At 35.3% G+C, this 15,079-nt stretch overlaps 1 protein-coding gene across 4 annotated transcripts in view; it reads left to right on the top strand.

Moving 5' to 3' along the window:
- Window positions 1-15,079, top strand: part of mgat4c (mgat4 family member C) — an 817,959-nt gene that overhangs the window by 98,186 nt on the left and 704,694 nt on the right. Inside the window, exon 2 of one of the 4 annotated variants that reach the window (XM_039761774.1) lies at window positions 394-442. The exons of the other annotated variants lie outside the window; for them this stretch is intronic. The gene's annotated coding sequence lies outside the window, so the exon portion shown is untranslated. The remainder of the gene's footprint in view (window positions 1-393; window positions 443-15,079) is intronic. 4 annotated transcript variants of the gene reach the window in all.

The raw sequence follows: 15,079 nt of genomic DNA, 5'->3' as shown, positions 1-15,079 counted from the left end.
TTTCTGTATGTCTTTAAAACTCAGCAGCATGAAAGATTTTCTTTTCTCCTAGGGTATTTTTAATGCCTTATTACACAACCACTCAGCCTTCATCTTTCTTTTTACAGATTGGGAAAATGATTTCCATATCTTCTCTAATGATATCCTTTACTTCATCCCTTACTTCATCCCAAAGTTATTTCAGTTGTCTATCAGTTACAGTATGTCAAGTGTTATTTTGGTATTTTTAAAATCTACAGTGTTTTCAAATGAAATATTACCCCGATCATACTGCATATTCTGAACTTATGAATGTGATTTTCTTTGCTCCTAGCATGGTTACTAGAAGCTCGTAGTTTGAAATAGTCTTGTTTTACGAAAAGGAATTAAGATTCTTCTTTTAAATTTTGACAGGTTGCTGCCTTTTTGATGACATCTAAAAAGAGTTGAATGCAAACCACAGGTATACATATATATATATACAGTATATTGACAAGAAAGTGTCTTTATGTTGTAATCCATTGAAACTATGAACTAAAATGGTCTAGAATAATACTGTACAAATCTTCCCTTTCATTAATAAGTCTTTGTAGCTATTTTGGCAAAACAGGCAAAAGATTAGTTAGGATTCTTAAATATAATCCAGTGAAACACACATGATGATGTTATCAGGGTCTATAATTAATATTACTGTGACACAAAACTATATGACAACTACAAACGTGATCAAAGATGATATGGAAAAGTTCTAATTTGATCTTTTTAAAAAATATATTATTAGTTGTTTTAGTATGGGAAAAGTAGAAATTGTGATTGATAAGACAATGACCTCAAGTGTATAATGCAACAGAAGAAAGATGAGAGGAATTCTACATAGAAAAAGAATAATGTAAAAACGTAGAATAGTCTAAAAAATGTTACAAATAAGTGTAGTTTGGGCATGTAGTCGTAATGTGTTTTGTATGTCCCCCACCGGAGAAAGAGGGCATGGCTCACTGGATTAAGGGATAACATTTCTCTATAGGCCTGTGAATATCTGAGATATCCCTAATTGTTACTTGGAAATAAGTTAGCCTGGTTTTTCCATCTTGGTATGTTGTCACTATGACCTTCACTAGAACAAGTTGATGGAGAGTGAGTAAAGTCAACATTTGACTTCAGAATCAGTCAGTGCTGGTACCTCCATTTGGACATTGTAAAATGATACAAAAATAGTCACTATTCAATAATGTTTTACCTCCCTTGTACTACAGGGGACATTGTAAAATGATACAAAAATTCTTGATGATGCCTATATCTTATTTAATAACTGATAATTAATGATGCCTATGTTTTAACTCTAGAATTACCAAAGCCTACGAAAAAACTTGTAATCCCGGCCCACCTTAAATCTCTTCACACTTCTCCATCAGCGACTTTTGTGTTGTAAATGTGTTGATCAACACAAGTAGCAAGCAGCCGGCTATCCCATCCCCCGCCCACGGCCGCAGTTCAATTCATAAAGAAGGTTCTCAGTTCTCAGTGTTTATCTTGGAGTGAATTACCTGGAGTTGTAAAGGTTAAATAATACATCATCATTTGGAATACATACATTTCATGTGTGTCCAGTGTCTACAACAATCTATGTAAACACATTGTTAAAACAGAAACTCTCATCATGTTTTACTAATAACTGACAAAGTGTAGACATGAAGTGTATATAATGTGTGAAGTCTGAAGTCCAAATATCCAATGCACACTTTCACAAAAGGTACAAGTATAACAAAACAACACTCTACATGTATTATTAAAAGGATTACAAAGCTGAACAGTTTCATGGATTCTCAAAGGTAAAGATAAAAAGCTTTTTGGATAGATTTTTTTACCAAACTGTACTCCTGCCTCTAAGCTGCATAGCTTAGATTTATGTTGGCTGATATATTCAGAAGTTGCCCCAGAACTGCTTATTTGAAATTAATAAGCTAATTAATTCAGGTTAACTTTGGTCACTAAACAGATGTACTTTCGTTTAAATTTGTGGTTCTTGGAAAAATGTGCATGTCTAGTTAATGTATTCTTATCTCTAAATCTGTAGCATCTATGAACAATATTTATTGCTCTATTTAGATGTATAATTATTTAACACTGATTAATTTTAATAACCATTGGTTTAAAATGGATTGCATTATTTTTACACATTAAAAAGACTTTTTATATTTAAATATTTTCAAACAAGTGAAATCTGTAATATAATATGTTGCTGAACTACCATAGAAATATACAGGTTTTAACATTTCATAGGTTATAAAATGAAATGGCTTGGTCATTTCTGTAACTATGTATTTTTATATATATTTTTTTTATAAGAATGGAGAAAAAAGCCAAGCAAAATGACAGCTTTTATTGGCTAACTAAAAAGATTACAATATGTAAGCTTTCGAGGCAACTCAAGCCCCTTCTTCAGGCAAGAGTTGCCTCGAAAGTTTTAATATTGTAATCTTTTTAGTTAGCCAATAAAAGGTGTAATTTTGCTTGGCTTTTCTCTACATCCATAATGGCTAACACGATACAACACCCTAGTACTACAGACTTATAAAAATGGTGCATTCAAAGTTAGCACATAGGCAAGATCCAGTGTACAGTATATAGCACAATACAGCTACTATGGCAATGACAAGTACTGTATTTTATAAATAAAATTTAACTTGAGCTTCAAATCCAGTTAACATTTAGGTAATATTTTAGTTTAAGGTTTTACTGTACTCAAAATTACTTAAAGTTTTAGAGGGTTGCTATATTGTCAAAGTGTTGCCATGTAAAAAAGTGTCGGTAGCAAAGCTTTGGGTAGGGTAAGACTATGAGGGGACCAGATTTAGGCAGGCCAAGAGGGACAGCAGTTCCTTCAGACCATCAGTAGAAAGCAAACTGCTGTTGAGTCATTATAAACAACAGGAACTCAAAAGGACTTTTAAGATCATTGGTTAGATAACTGATTGACTTGGTTGTTCTAAGACATTGAATACTCCTTTTAACCTAGAAGAGATTTAGTAGATTGGTCTGAATATTAATACCTGGGCATGTTTATATCACACTTGCAGAAAATGTAACAGTGAATCTGGAGATAAGAAGTGAGTAAGGAATACTTGAGAGGTTGAATGGCACTGCAGCACTGATTCTTGATAGTTGGCCAAGATGCCAAGTGTTTGTTTTGAGATTGGCAATATTTTTCATCGTCGGTTTTGTGAATATAGACCCCTGCTATTTTGCTGTTTTTGATCCCAAGGTGTTTCCTTTTTGTATATGTTTCTATGCCATGGCCATAATGTTGTTAACAATTACTTTCATTGCTAGCATGAGTGCTAGCTAATTTATTGCATACATACAGTAACAAAGTTAAATACTGTAGATTAGTTAAAATGCATTTGGTAAAGCACAAAAAGAATGATGACACTGTAATGACCAGCCAGAAGGCAGTAACCACACACACACCAACTTATGGAAACCCAAATTGGGCATTTCATCTCAAAACAACAATGCAACAACTCCACATACAAGCTAAACCGTCCTTTTGTTTTGGCCACAGGAAATGCCTGGTAAACTCCTTAACGTCCTAACCGTTAAGTCTCACCCTTCTTCACACGTCACTCCTTCAGAAGTGCCAGCTCCTTTTTAACTTCCACTGCATGGAGATTCTGCTCACTTTCCTTTGTCTTCCTCAAGGTTCCCGGAAGAGTGCTGCCTTAGTTTGCATGTCTCGCCAATCAAAGTCTTGTTCCTCAATCACATACCTGCCTCAGCAGTGAACCAGCTGCTACAACCATATATATACATATTTACAGTATATATATTGTACAAGCTAGAAAAAGCTATTTTGAACATTAGAACACTGTAGACGAGAACAGGCCATTCAGCCCAACAAAGCTCGCCAGTCCAGCTGTGTCTCCGTGTTCTTGATGAGCTCATTTTAAAATACAAGTCTTGATCTACTGGACTAATTCCCTTTATAATTTTAAACACTTCAATCATGTCACCTCTTAATCTTCTTTTGCTTAAACTGTAAAGGCTCAGCTCTTTTAATCTTTCCTCATAACTCATTCCCTGTAGCCCTGAACCAGCCCAGTCGCTCCTCTCTGGACCCCCTCCAGTGCTGCCACGTCCCCTCTGCAGCCAGCAGACCAAAACTTCACCCAGGACTCCAGATGAGGCCTCACCAGGGCACTAATCATCAAAATGTCTTCTAAATATTATAATCATAGAACTATTTCAATACATGAGCCCATATTGGATCTAATTATGTTGAAATATTTATAAGATCAACACAAAGGAAAATACAAGTTTAAAGATCAAAATTAATGGTAATATTAACTAAACTATATATACAGTATATTGCTCTTATTAAGCCACTAATTAAGCCTTCCATTTTCTGAAATGGCTTTTCTGGTTACTGAGCTGAAGGGAGGTGAGCCTATCCTGAAAGCTGAAGGAATGAAAATAATAACAAAAGAAAAATCAAACAGAAAAAAAAAGTAATAGGCTTTATGTCATTCTAGTTTTGTCAGTTGCCGGCATAATTTAACTATTGAAAGAATTATTATAAAAATTGCATTGTCATAGTAACAGAGCTTAAAAAGCAAATTTGAAAAAGGAATATTTATGAAGGCCTCTCAATGTAATAAATATAGTATCTTCATTCTGAAAACATTTTCAACTAATGTAGTCATTGATGAACACTGATCTGACAACAATCAATGAAAATAAGTCCACCATCGATCAAGTCAGCAGCATGAAGCCACAAGACATCTCACTTTAGCTTTACCATTACTTGTAAACACTCAAGTGTGGTGGTCCATGGATAAGAAAAAGAGCTGCATTATGTGTAGCAAGGAATTCAGCGTGCATACCGTATAGCATCCCAGTCTATTTAAAGAGTAGCAGTTGTTTCATTACAGTCTGAAACACTGCAAAGCTTTGTGTCATCAGAGAGTTTTGATGTCTCGGATTTTCCTCCAGCCTTTTGTATAAATAGGGAACAATGGGGAGTTAACACAGACACCCTAGAGAGCATCACTGAAGACATGCTCCCATGATGATGTTCATATAATAAAAAATTCCTTGCTCATTTTTGCCCTTCAGCTGGTTGCAGAAACACGTTTTAATATTCTACTGTTCTCCTGCTTCTAGTTTAAGTGTAACAGCTCTGTATTGTCACTTATAGTTTATCTAATTTGGCAACTTCAATAAAGTTGCATAAAAATGTTCATAATATATGCATATGCTTTCATCTGATCAATTTTGGGCTTGCATAATTCAAGCCAGGAGTGAAAGCTTTAAGAAATGATAAACTAATTAGTGCAACTCATTAACACAAAAAAGTACCAACCTGCACTGGATAATTAATAATATCCAGCAGACAGATTAAATATTCTGCCATTGAATTTCTTGATCTTTATTAGTGATCTATAGTATGAAGTCATACTTGAAAATGAATGTGGTGCTTAATTTTTATCTGAATCATTATAGCATCCTTAGGCAATTTAATTTAAATTAACATTAAATAGGCTTTATTTAAAAATTAGTGATGTGCATGAAACAACTGGAGGAGGTGGCCTTTACTTAGAATAATTTCTCAGGGAGTCTTCAGCTGTATGTGCTAAGATTAATTTTCTCAATTATCTATGATTTTTGGATACTTTTGTTTTTAACATTGAACATTTACGTATTTGGCTGAGGCATTTATCTGAGGCAGCTTTCAACATTTATGATACAATTGGTTACATTTCTTTTGGTTTTCTGGATGGAGCACACACAGGTCAAGTGATATCCTCATGGACACACAGTGTCAGTACAACAACAACAACAACAACATTTATTTATATAGCACATTTTTATACAAAAAGTAGCTCAAAGTGCTTTACATAATGAAGAATAGAAAAATAAAAGACACATTAAGAAAATCAAATAAGTCAACATTAATTAACATAGAATAAGAGTAAGGTCCAATGGCCAGGGTGGACAGAAAAAACAAAAAAAAACTCCAGACGGCTGGAGAAAAAATAAAATCTGTAAGGATTCCAGACCATTAGACCGCCCAGTCCCCTCTGGGCATTCTACCTAACATAAATGAAACAGTCCTCTTTGGAGTTAGGGTTCTCAAAGAAGGGCTTGATGATGATGGTCACGTAGACTTCTGGCTTTTAATCCATCCATCATTGTTGGAGCATCATGATGCTTTGAGTAGGTGGAGGTGGCGCAGGCCACCACCACAAAGAAACCGGAAAAAGAAACAGAAGAGAGAGTAGGGGTCAGTACGGATTTTAGAGCCACCATGAATAGTTATTGTGATGAATTGAACATACAGAGTATCAGTATTAAGTTAAAGTGAAGTTAGGAGAAGGCCATGTTAAAGTAATGTGTTTTCAGTAGTGTTTTAAACTGCTCTACTGTATTAGCCTGGCGATTCCTATTGGCAGGCTATTCTAGATTTTAGGTGCATAGCAGCAGAAGGCTGCCTCACCACTTCTTTTAAAGTTTGTTCTTGGAATTCTAAGGAGACACTCATTTGAGGATCTAAGGTTACGATTTGGAATATAAGGTGTCAGACATTTCCAATATATAAGATGGGCGAGATTATTTAAGGCTTTATAAACCATAAGCAGAATTTTAAAGTCAATCCTGAATGACACAGGCAACCAGTGTAGTGACATCAAAACTGGAGTAATGTGTTCGGATTTTCTTTTCCTAGAATCCTAGGATTCTAGCAGCTGCATTTTGCACTAGTCGCAAACGATTTATGTCTTTATTGGGTAGTCCTGAGAGGAGTGCGTTACAGTAATCTAGTCGACTGAAAACAAACGCGTGAACTAATTTCTCAGCATCTTTCAGTGATATAAAAGGTCTAACTTTTGCTATGTTTCTTAGGTGAAAAAATGCTGCCCTAGTGATCTGATTAATATGCGATTTAAAATTCAGATTACAGTCAACAATTACCCCTAAGGTTTTTACCTCCGTTTTGACTTTTAATCCTAATGTATCCATTTTATTTCTAATAGCCTCATTGTATCCATTATTGCCGAAGATGGTCATTATATAAGATGGGGCGAGATTATTTAAGGCTTTATAAACCATAAGCAGAATTTTAAAGTCAATCCTGAATGACACAGGTAACCAGTGTCGTGACATCAAAAATGGAGAAATGTGCTTGGATTTTCTTTTCCTATATAGGATTCTAGCAGCTCCAAATGATTTATGTCTTTATTTATGTTCCAGTAGTGAAACTTGAACCCACAACCTCTTGGTTTGCAGTCCGAAGCCTTAACAAATACACCACACTGCCTACACATATTTGTGCACTTCTGTTCAGCATGCTGCAAAAAATACATAGCAGCACAAGAAGGAAGGAAGAGAAAAGCAACCAGCTGTATCCCTGAACTGAAAAGCATGTCTTACTCTGACAGGCCAAGGACATTAAACTTTTTTAGTCTGATACAGTGAAGGCTATGTAGAGCCTTAATCCAGGCCTCTGAGATGCTTCACAGCATCGTAAAAGTTGATACTTGAAAATATTCCGAAAAAGTGAATCAGAAAGTCAAAGATACAAGAAGAAAATTAATGAGCATACAATATGGAAAACTGGAAGCACTTGCTTCCACAAGTTAGGTATTAGCTAACTAAAAAAACTTGATGGAGCAAATTCTTCTGATAGAGGTGGTTCACTGCCAGGTTAGAAGAAGTAGCACCAGATGAACAGGCCAACTAAGGTTGCAACCAGAATGATCAAAACCAAAATATGTACAAGAGTCACAGCCATAATTACACAGAAAAAGAATCACTAACAAGAAAACTTTTAAGAAGAAAATCACTAACAAAAGGTTGTGTTTATCCACAATCCTGGAGAAAGAAAGAATGTCACCGTTGTCCTTTTGTACTGTGACATCAACAACGTTAGAAAGCCGTGACCTCTGCTCCCGTTTCTAAGGCCATGTGCCCCAGCTATGGGAGAAGAATTCTAACAATGGGACACACAAAATGAGTCGCTAAACAAAATACAATGCGCCAGAAACAATACAAAATAATTTTTATAACTTATTAAAATAATGCTATATTTTGATTCCTTGTGCAAAAACATCCATGCAAAACATGTCAAAAAGCTGTTTAAAAATTAAAAATTGTGTGAGAAGTGTTCCAGTGCAATGCAAGGGATTTTTATGTTATAATCCATTTCTTAATTTCCTGTGTTCTTTTTAACATATTCTTTTCCAATTCGGCTTCATGTTTTATACAGTAAAATGTTAAGACTTTGGGATAATTTAGAAGATAATTTTACATATCATACTTAGATGAAATCAATTAAAAGATTTAAAATGTACTGGCAAATTAGCATTGATCCCTGAAATTTCAGAATATTTAAAATGAGCTGAACATTTTAATGTTTAATGCTATACTTTAGTTTCAATGTGCATATGTATTAAAGATGTGATATTGCTAAACCTCTTGCTTGATAGTTCTGTAGAAAAGTAGGCAAGATTTTAAATTGTCTTTGGATTTTTGGAACAATTCTTTTAGGCCTATTGCTGTTCACTATGCTTGGTCGGAGCAGTGCTGATGTGATGTGAGCAAAGTATTTCCATTCCAAACAACGTAACGAAGATTTACCATCAACCCACTCTGTTAGCTGTCCAGTTCTTCATAAAATAAAAACACATCTATCCATCTCACATTGATACAGTATTATTTTTATTAGATTTCATTTCTTACGATATAATGATCTAGAAACTGATCCTTTTAACAGTAGCTGACAATCGTTACTTTGTCTTTTTGTAAAGTGTCTGATACACCTTTTTGGTCAAACACAACAACTGAAGTTTATTTTAAAAGTACACTATCCATCTATTTGCTTGACCCTCTTAACCTTGTTGGTGTTACCCTGAGCCTCTTTTGGGCTTGGAATTCTGTGTAAAAATGGTTAGGCCAAAGTGTTTCTCAGTGTTAAGCTGTTCTGATTCAATATATAGCATTAAGCCCAAATAACGCTAAAGACAGTGTTCTGATGCCGTCTAGTGGATATAATAACATTATAGTTTAAAAAAATAATTAATATCTGTATGTGTTTTGACACTAAATGTCAACTCAACTGAAACTGAACTATTGTTGAATCAAGTGATGGTATTGGTCGTCAGACATTTACAGGAATAGTAAAACTGATGAATATAGCATTGTCTGGTGATTATGATCGTGGGAAAGTTCATCATGGTACACGTAGGTGCGTGGTAAAAATGTGAAATGATTGTGATCAAGTAGAAAGACAAGGAAGATATTAGCCCTCTAAGCAGTGTTCAAAATACAGTAACTATCAATGTTTGTGTTGGGGGAAATGTGGAAGTCACTATGCCTTCCAATTTGGTAGTATACAGTAACACAAGGGGTGTGTCCATCGTGTGGCCCATGCACTGACATTTACTCTTTCATGCATAACCAGAAAAAAATATATAATAAGAAAAATGTGCAAAAATGTGCTTTTACTGTTTGGATTGCGATGTTGCACTGCGTTGGTGAACATATGTCATGTAATGGATGTGTACTAAATCTTCCTCAGTACAGCAGTGGGCACTACATATCTTTCCTACTGTATTTATGTTGCCGTTTTGTTTGCATTACATGTAATCTTGCTGAAAACAAATCCTACATTTTTTGCTCGTTTTTCTGGGGGTAAACATAATGCTAAGGAGGTTAATGTGGTTTAGTGTCAGTGGATTTTGGAACAACCCTGGATGAGACACCATGTTGCTGATTACTTTCAGTCACTTATGATATTTCAAGTTGTCATTTTTCCTAATCCACAGATATTTGAAGAGTCCCAAGAGAAAATGTCATGCAGATATGGGGAAAACACTTAGATTCCACAAACAGTGACCATCCTGATATTCATACTCCTGAGACTGTGAGGTGTCTGTGCTAGTCATGGCACCACCAAGCAGCCCAAAAACATTTTTTTTTATAATTTATCATAAGCTAAGTTCAACAAAAGTTTTGGTAATTTTCTAACTTTTATATTAATTGGTAAAAAATATTTTATGTCTCCTCTCATGCTTGTCTACTTTGGAGTTAAGCCTACTGGTTACATCTCCACAGCAGTACATAAAATCATGTTACATTTGTCTTTCCGAAAACAAATCTGTAAGTTGTGCTCTTCTAAAATTCAACTAAATTTGGAGTAGGTATCACAAGCTAGATTCTACAATAATGATTAATGTGAGTGAAATTCCATATTGCAGTCTCAATAATGTCTGCAGCATTGTACAGACATTAGGTAAGTCAATATTTTTAAATTCTTTATATTTATATTTCATATATTAAGCCATGTTTATTATTTTCAATAGAATGTTTACATCGTACTACTCATCACAAAAATAATTGTCATATATTTCTTTTAGACTTTGTGATGCATGTATTTTAACAAGCTATATTTATTATTGTCTGTTCTTGGTAAATAAGCAAGAAATAAGTACAATTATGAATTGCTTTTAATTAACATAAATTATTGCAATAACTGCTAGCGGACAAATGAACCTTTTCTTAATTGAAACCGCTACCATCTTATTTATTAACAATAGACATACGTTATAATTAATTAGAAACGGATTATTGGATTTAATTTATCAAATATTCTCTGTAGGGGGTTTCAAGTGACACAGATGAAGAGGACTAATGTAAAACAACGAATGGATACTGAGTTCCATTCCTTCATTTATCCATTTTCTGTATCCACTTACTCAATTCACAGTTGCAGGCTGAATTCGGAGTTCACATATTTCATTTGCAATTCACAACAACATTGATGAACTGACATCCTACCCAGAGCTGGTTGCTACCTTTCCAACCATTCTGCTGATATAGGATCCAGGCTCACAGGAACATGTAATGCACTAACTGGGTCTGAAAAACTTGATATTATAATTCAGATGTACCCTTATTTTATGCCAGTGAGTCTAATCAATGTTCTTTGTTTCTGCCTTTTGTCCTTATCCAGGATTTTTTCGCTTTTTATGGCAAAATGTGATTACCTATTTATGTATCAGTCCATTATGACTGTTACAGTATCTCAGTTTATTTTACAACTATTAATAATGGAATATGTTGCATTCTGAATGAGACATGTAAGAATTTCACTGTACTCTGTAGAACTACTACTACCACTATTATTAACATTTAATTAATCAGCTCACTGCAAACCACTCCAGAAGGAGGTAAAGTCAGCTTAGATTATCACTGACACATAGCACCTTTCTGTTAGGGACATACTGCCTCAGCATATGTGTATATATCACATACTGTTTCAGACAGGGAAACAGTATTATTAAACATTTTGCCCATCATGTACAGTCACTTTACTCCCTCATCTGGTCTGACAAATGATACAAAACCATTAACACTCACACCACTAGATTTAGAAACAGTTTCTTTATATACTGTATGACAGTAACAATAATAATAATACTTTTTATTTATATAGTGCCTTCCCCATGCTCAAGTAAGTGAAAGTTCTCATAATATGTTTATAAAATTGAATACAGAAAAAAATAATGTTTACTTGAGCATCATTCTTCAAGGTCAACTGCATTAAAAGCCTTAGTCCAATAGTCACATTCATGCTTTCCAGAACTGTTGCAGGCACATTCAATATTGTCAACTGGAGTGAATGTAATAGGCAACTTGATTAATCTTCATCTGTGACACCTTTGTGGCCATTCTTCAACGTTTCAATTTGCTGAAAGTTCTTTCCACACTTTGTTGACAGCTGACGGAGGATCTGTGCACCTGATACTTCAGCCTACAAAAAAGCAGATACCAACAAATGCCAAAGATTAACTTGACCAATTTGGACCCGTGTTATAGCAGCTTATCTAAGCAAAGTTCATACAAACATGCACAGCTACCACCAGAAGTATTCAAATGTTAAAACACTCTTGAAATCTTTATACTGAAATGCTAAGAGGTGTAATTTCAGTTCGAAATTTCCCTGCTTATACTTAATTCAGGATACTGTGTTACAAAATATAGACGTCACATAAAGAGATCCGAATTCCTTCTGCTTTATGTATGATATGACCACACAAGGGCATCAGAGAGCCCCAAACAAAAGAACCAATAATACAGCACACATTAATAGAGTAAAATAATGGATTTTTATTCTACTTCCAGGCACTTTCTACAGTCCTCTCCCAACAATAAGCCACACATATACAGTAATTATTGAATAATTCTTCTTCCTTCTCCACCTCCACTCTCCTGACTCTCCCATATGTGACAGCGGGCTTGCTTTTATGCAGGACCCGGGAATGTTTCCAGTGCCATTCTGTCTCCTCTATGAAGCACTCCCAGGCCATAGACAAAGTAGAGTGGTCCTCCACCAATAGTGCCATCTATTGATTCCAAGGGACCCCTACAGGGCCTGACTTCCGGACCCTGTTTCCCAAGCCCCCCTGCAGGTGTCTCGAGTGGCTTCTCGTGCCACCTAGCACATTGGAATGGACCCGCTCCTGAGTTCCAGCTTCTGCTGGACCACACATTATTTTATGCCGGCTGGGCACATTGTTGTCTGTACAACATTCCCAACGGGCCTCTCGCCCAGGTAATAACCTGTGCTCCTCCCTTGCTGGGATGCCCAATCTTATCTTACAATGAATTATCAACTTATCACCTAAAAATAATGTTTTCTCCAATTTTCGTGGTTGCATTATTTTAATTATTATTTTAGGTGGATAACTTACTTGAACACATGAATATAATTTTAGGAAATGGAGTAATACATAGAAAATGAAAAACATGAAGAAGAAGCTGATATCACTGTGACACAGTATCCAGATGCTATCTGGAAATCTGGCTACAGTAATGCTCACTTAAAGCTTATGTGTTTATTTATACATTTCCCTAGAGACTCTTGTTTTCATGTTCTAGAGACATGGTCCCCATTCCTTGACAATTCTTGGTTATAGATTTACACATGCTTATTGTCACAGTTTCTCGACATGCACTTTTGTGCTATTTTTGAAGGCTTTTGAGGAAATTGGTGAGAAGAGAGAGCCTTACAATGCCACACCTGAAAGAAAACTTCCCTTTGAGAGACATGGTCTCAGATGAAAGTACAAGTTTAAAATGTGGACTGAATGCAAGGCAACATAGATTAAATTATGTAATAATGAGGTTATTCTAGGTACCGATATAGACAGTAAATGAAGTAGGCACAAAATAGTACAAGAAAATGAAAGCTCTATCTCTAGATCCAATGTTAAATATATTAAAACTATGCATTGATTCAATTTTTGATAATTGCAACATATTGCTAAAAGTATATCAATAAATTTCAGTGTTACAGAAGGGAGATGTTACAAAGACAACTGTGTGAGGAACATGCAATGTCTGTATTAGTGAAAGAATTGGAAAAGTTCATTGGTAGGAGCATTCAAGTGATGTGGAAGAGATAACACCAATGGGAAAATGACTGCAGTGGTAGACTGATTAGTTGGTGTCTGGGAAAACAAAACATGGTTGTAGAACCATCTCACATTTTTAAGACAACCCTGCAGGGCACCACCTGAACAAAGCAAAGCTCAGATGCATCTTGTGTAGCTTCTCACCACATCTTCAACAGGGTTCCTTGTAATGGGTTTGCTGTCACAAACTCCCATAGTATTCTAAAAAGAACTACTAGCAACGCATCTTGGTGTCGTCTTTGACATTTAACAGAAGGTTGGGGTGTAACAATAAAAATGATATTTGAAACAATATTTTATTACTAGTGTTCTGGCAGTGAGTATTACAGCATTAGTAGAGCTGTTGAGAATATTTGAATTGGAATTAGTGAAACTTGGATTAAATATAAGGATAGACAAAATAAAATGGATGCAGACTGGTGAACCAGAAGAATGGAACAGATTGAAATATTAAGGTCAAGAGCTGGAAAGAGTATAGAGAATCACATTTCTGAAGGCAACTGTGAGACAGAAGTTGTAGAGAGATTAGCTTTGGCAGAAGAAGTATTTATTTTGTTAGAAAAAGGACTTTGGAGGTGCAGAGACATCACACTGGAAAATATTACGAGTCTATAATGTATTAGCAGTGCTGGTAGCCTTGTATGGAGGTGAAAGATGGACATTTAATCAAGCAGTTAAGAAAAGATTTGCTGTGTTTGACCAATGATGCTTAAGACATATTTTGAAAATAAGATGGCCAAGACTGATTGATTAGTAATTAACATTTCAGAGAAAAAATTTGGTCAGACGGAGCTTAGTGAAAAAGACTTATCAAAATTGATATGATGGGCAGGACACGTATTGTGCAACTCAAGGGCTGGAAGAAGAGTGGAAAGATGTATTCTGGTAGGAAGAAGTGCAGGAAGGGAAAAGAAAAAGGTGGAAAGATAAGGTGATAGAGAAAGCAAGAGGCAGAAGAGCAATAAGAAGAAACCTGGAGGAATTGGCACAGGACAAAAAAAAGTCGAGGAAACTTTATAACAGACAAGGAAGCTGCATCGAAGATGACAGAAGCGTGGCTAACTATTTTTTAACTATTTTATATTCCATTGCTTAACAGATATATTTTCAATCCATTTTTGACTTTTATTCATTATGTCTTTGCCAGCAAGGTGGAACTATACAGATTCAACATTTCGACAGCTTCTCGCCATTACACATATTCTCATGCATGATTGTGCCCATCACTCTTCTAGTAAAAGCCAGAGAGAATCTTTTAAGCTCTTCTCACGGATATAAGGTGTTAGTTGAACTTTAATACTCAATTGCATCAGTGCAAATGTGAAGTGAAGTGTATTCGTGCATCAGCGTACCCTGTGCTGATATAGTGCCTGACCCAGACACGCATCCAGCGATAGGCTCTAATTCCTTGTGATGCAAATTGATGGATGGAGTACTGTATTCATATTTTTTTTTCCTAGTATAACATTGGAACTTTCAATGTTAAAGTTTTTGTGTGCATTTTTTAAACTGTTCCATTGTTTAGTTTTGCATGTGCAATGCAAAACTAAAAGAGCCTTATGTTGACAAAAAAGGATATTTATTTTCCTATTGTTTCATGTTTGTAATTTTAAAATAACAAAGAAATTATC

Source organism: Polypterus senegalus, chromosome 8 (genome assembly GCF_016835505.1).
Source record: "Polypterus senegalus isolate Bchr_013 chromosome 8, ASM1683550v1, whole genome shotgun sequence".
NCBI lineage: Eukaryota > Metazoa > Chordata > Cladistia > Polypteriformes > Polypteridae > Polypterus > Polypterus senegalus.
The sequence above is the reverse complement of the archived record's forward strand: the minus strand, read 5'-3'. Positions and strand labels throughout refer to the sequence as shown.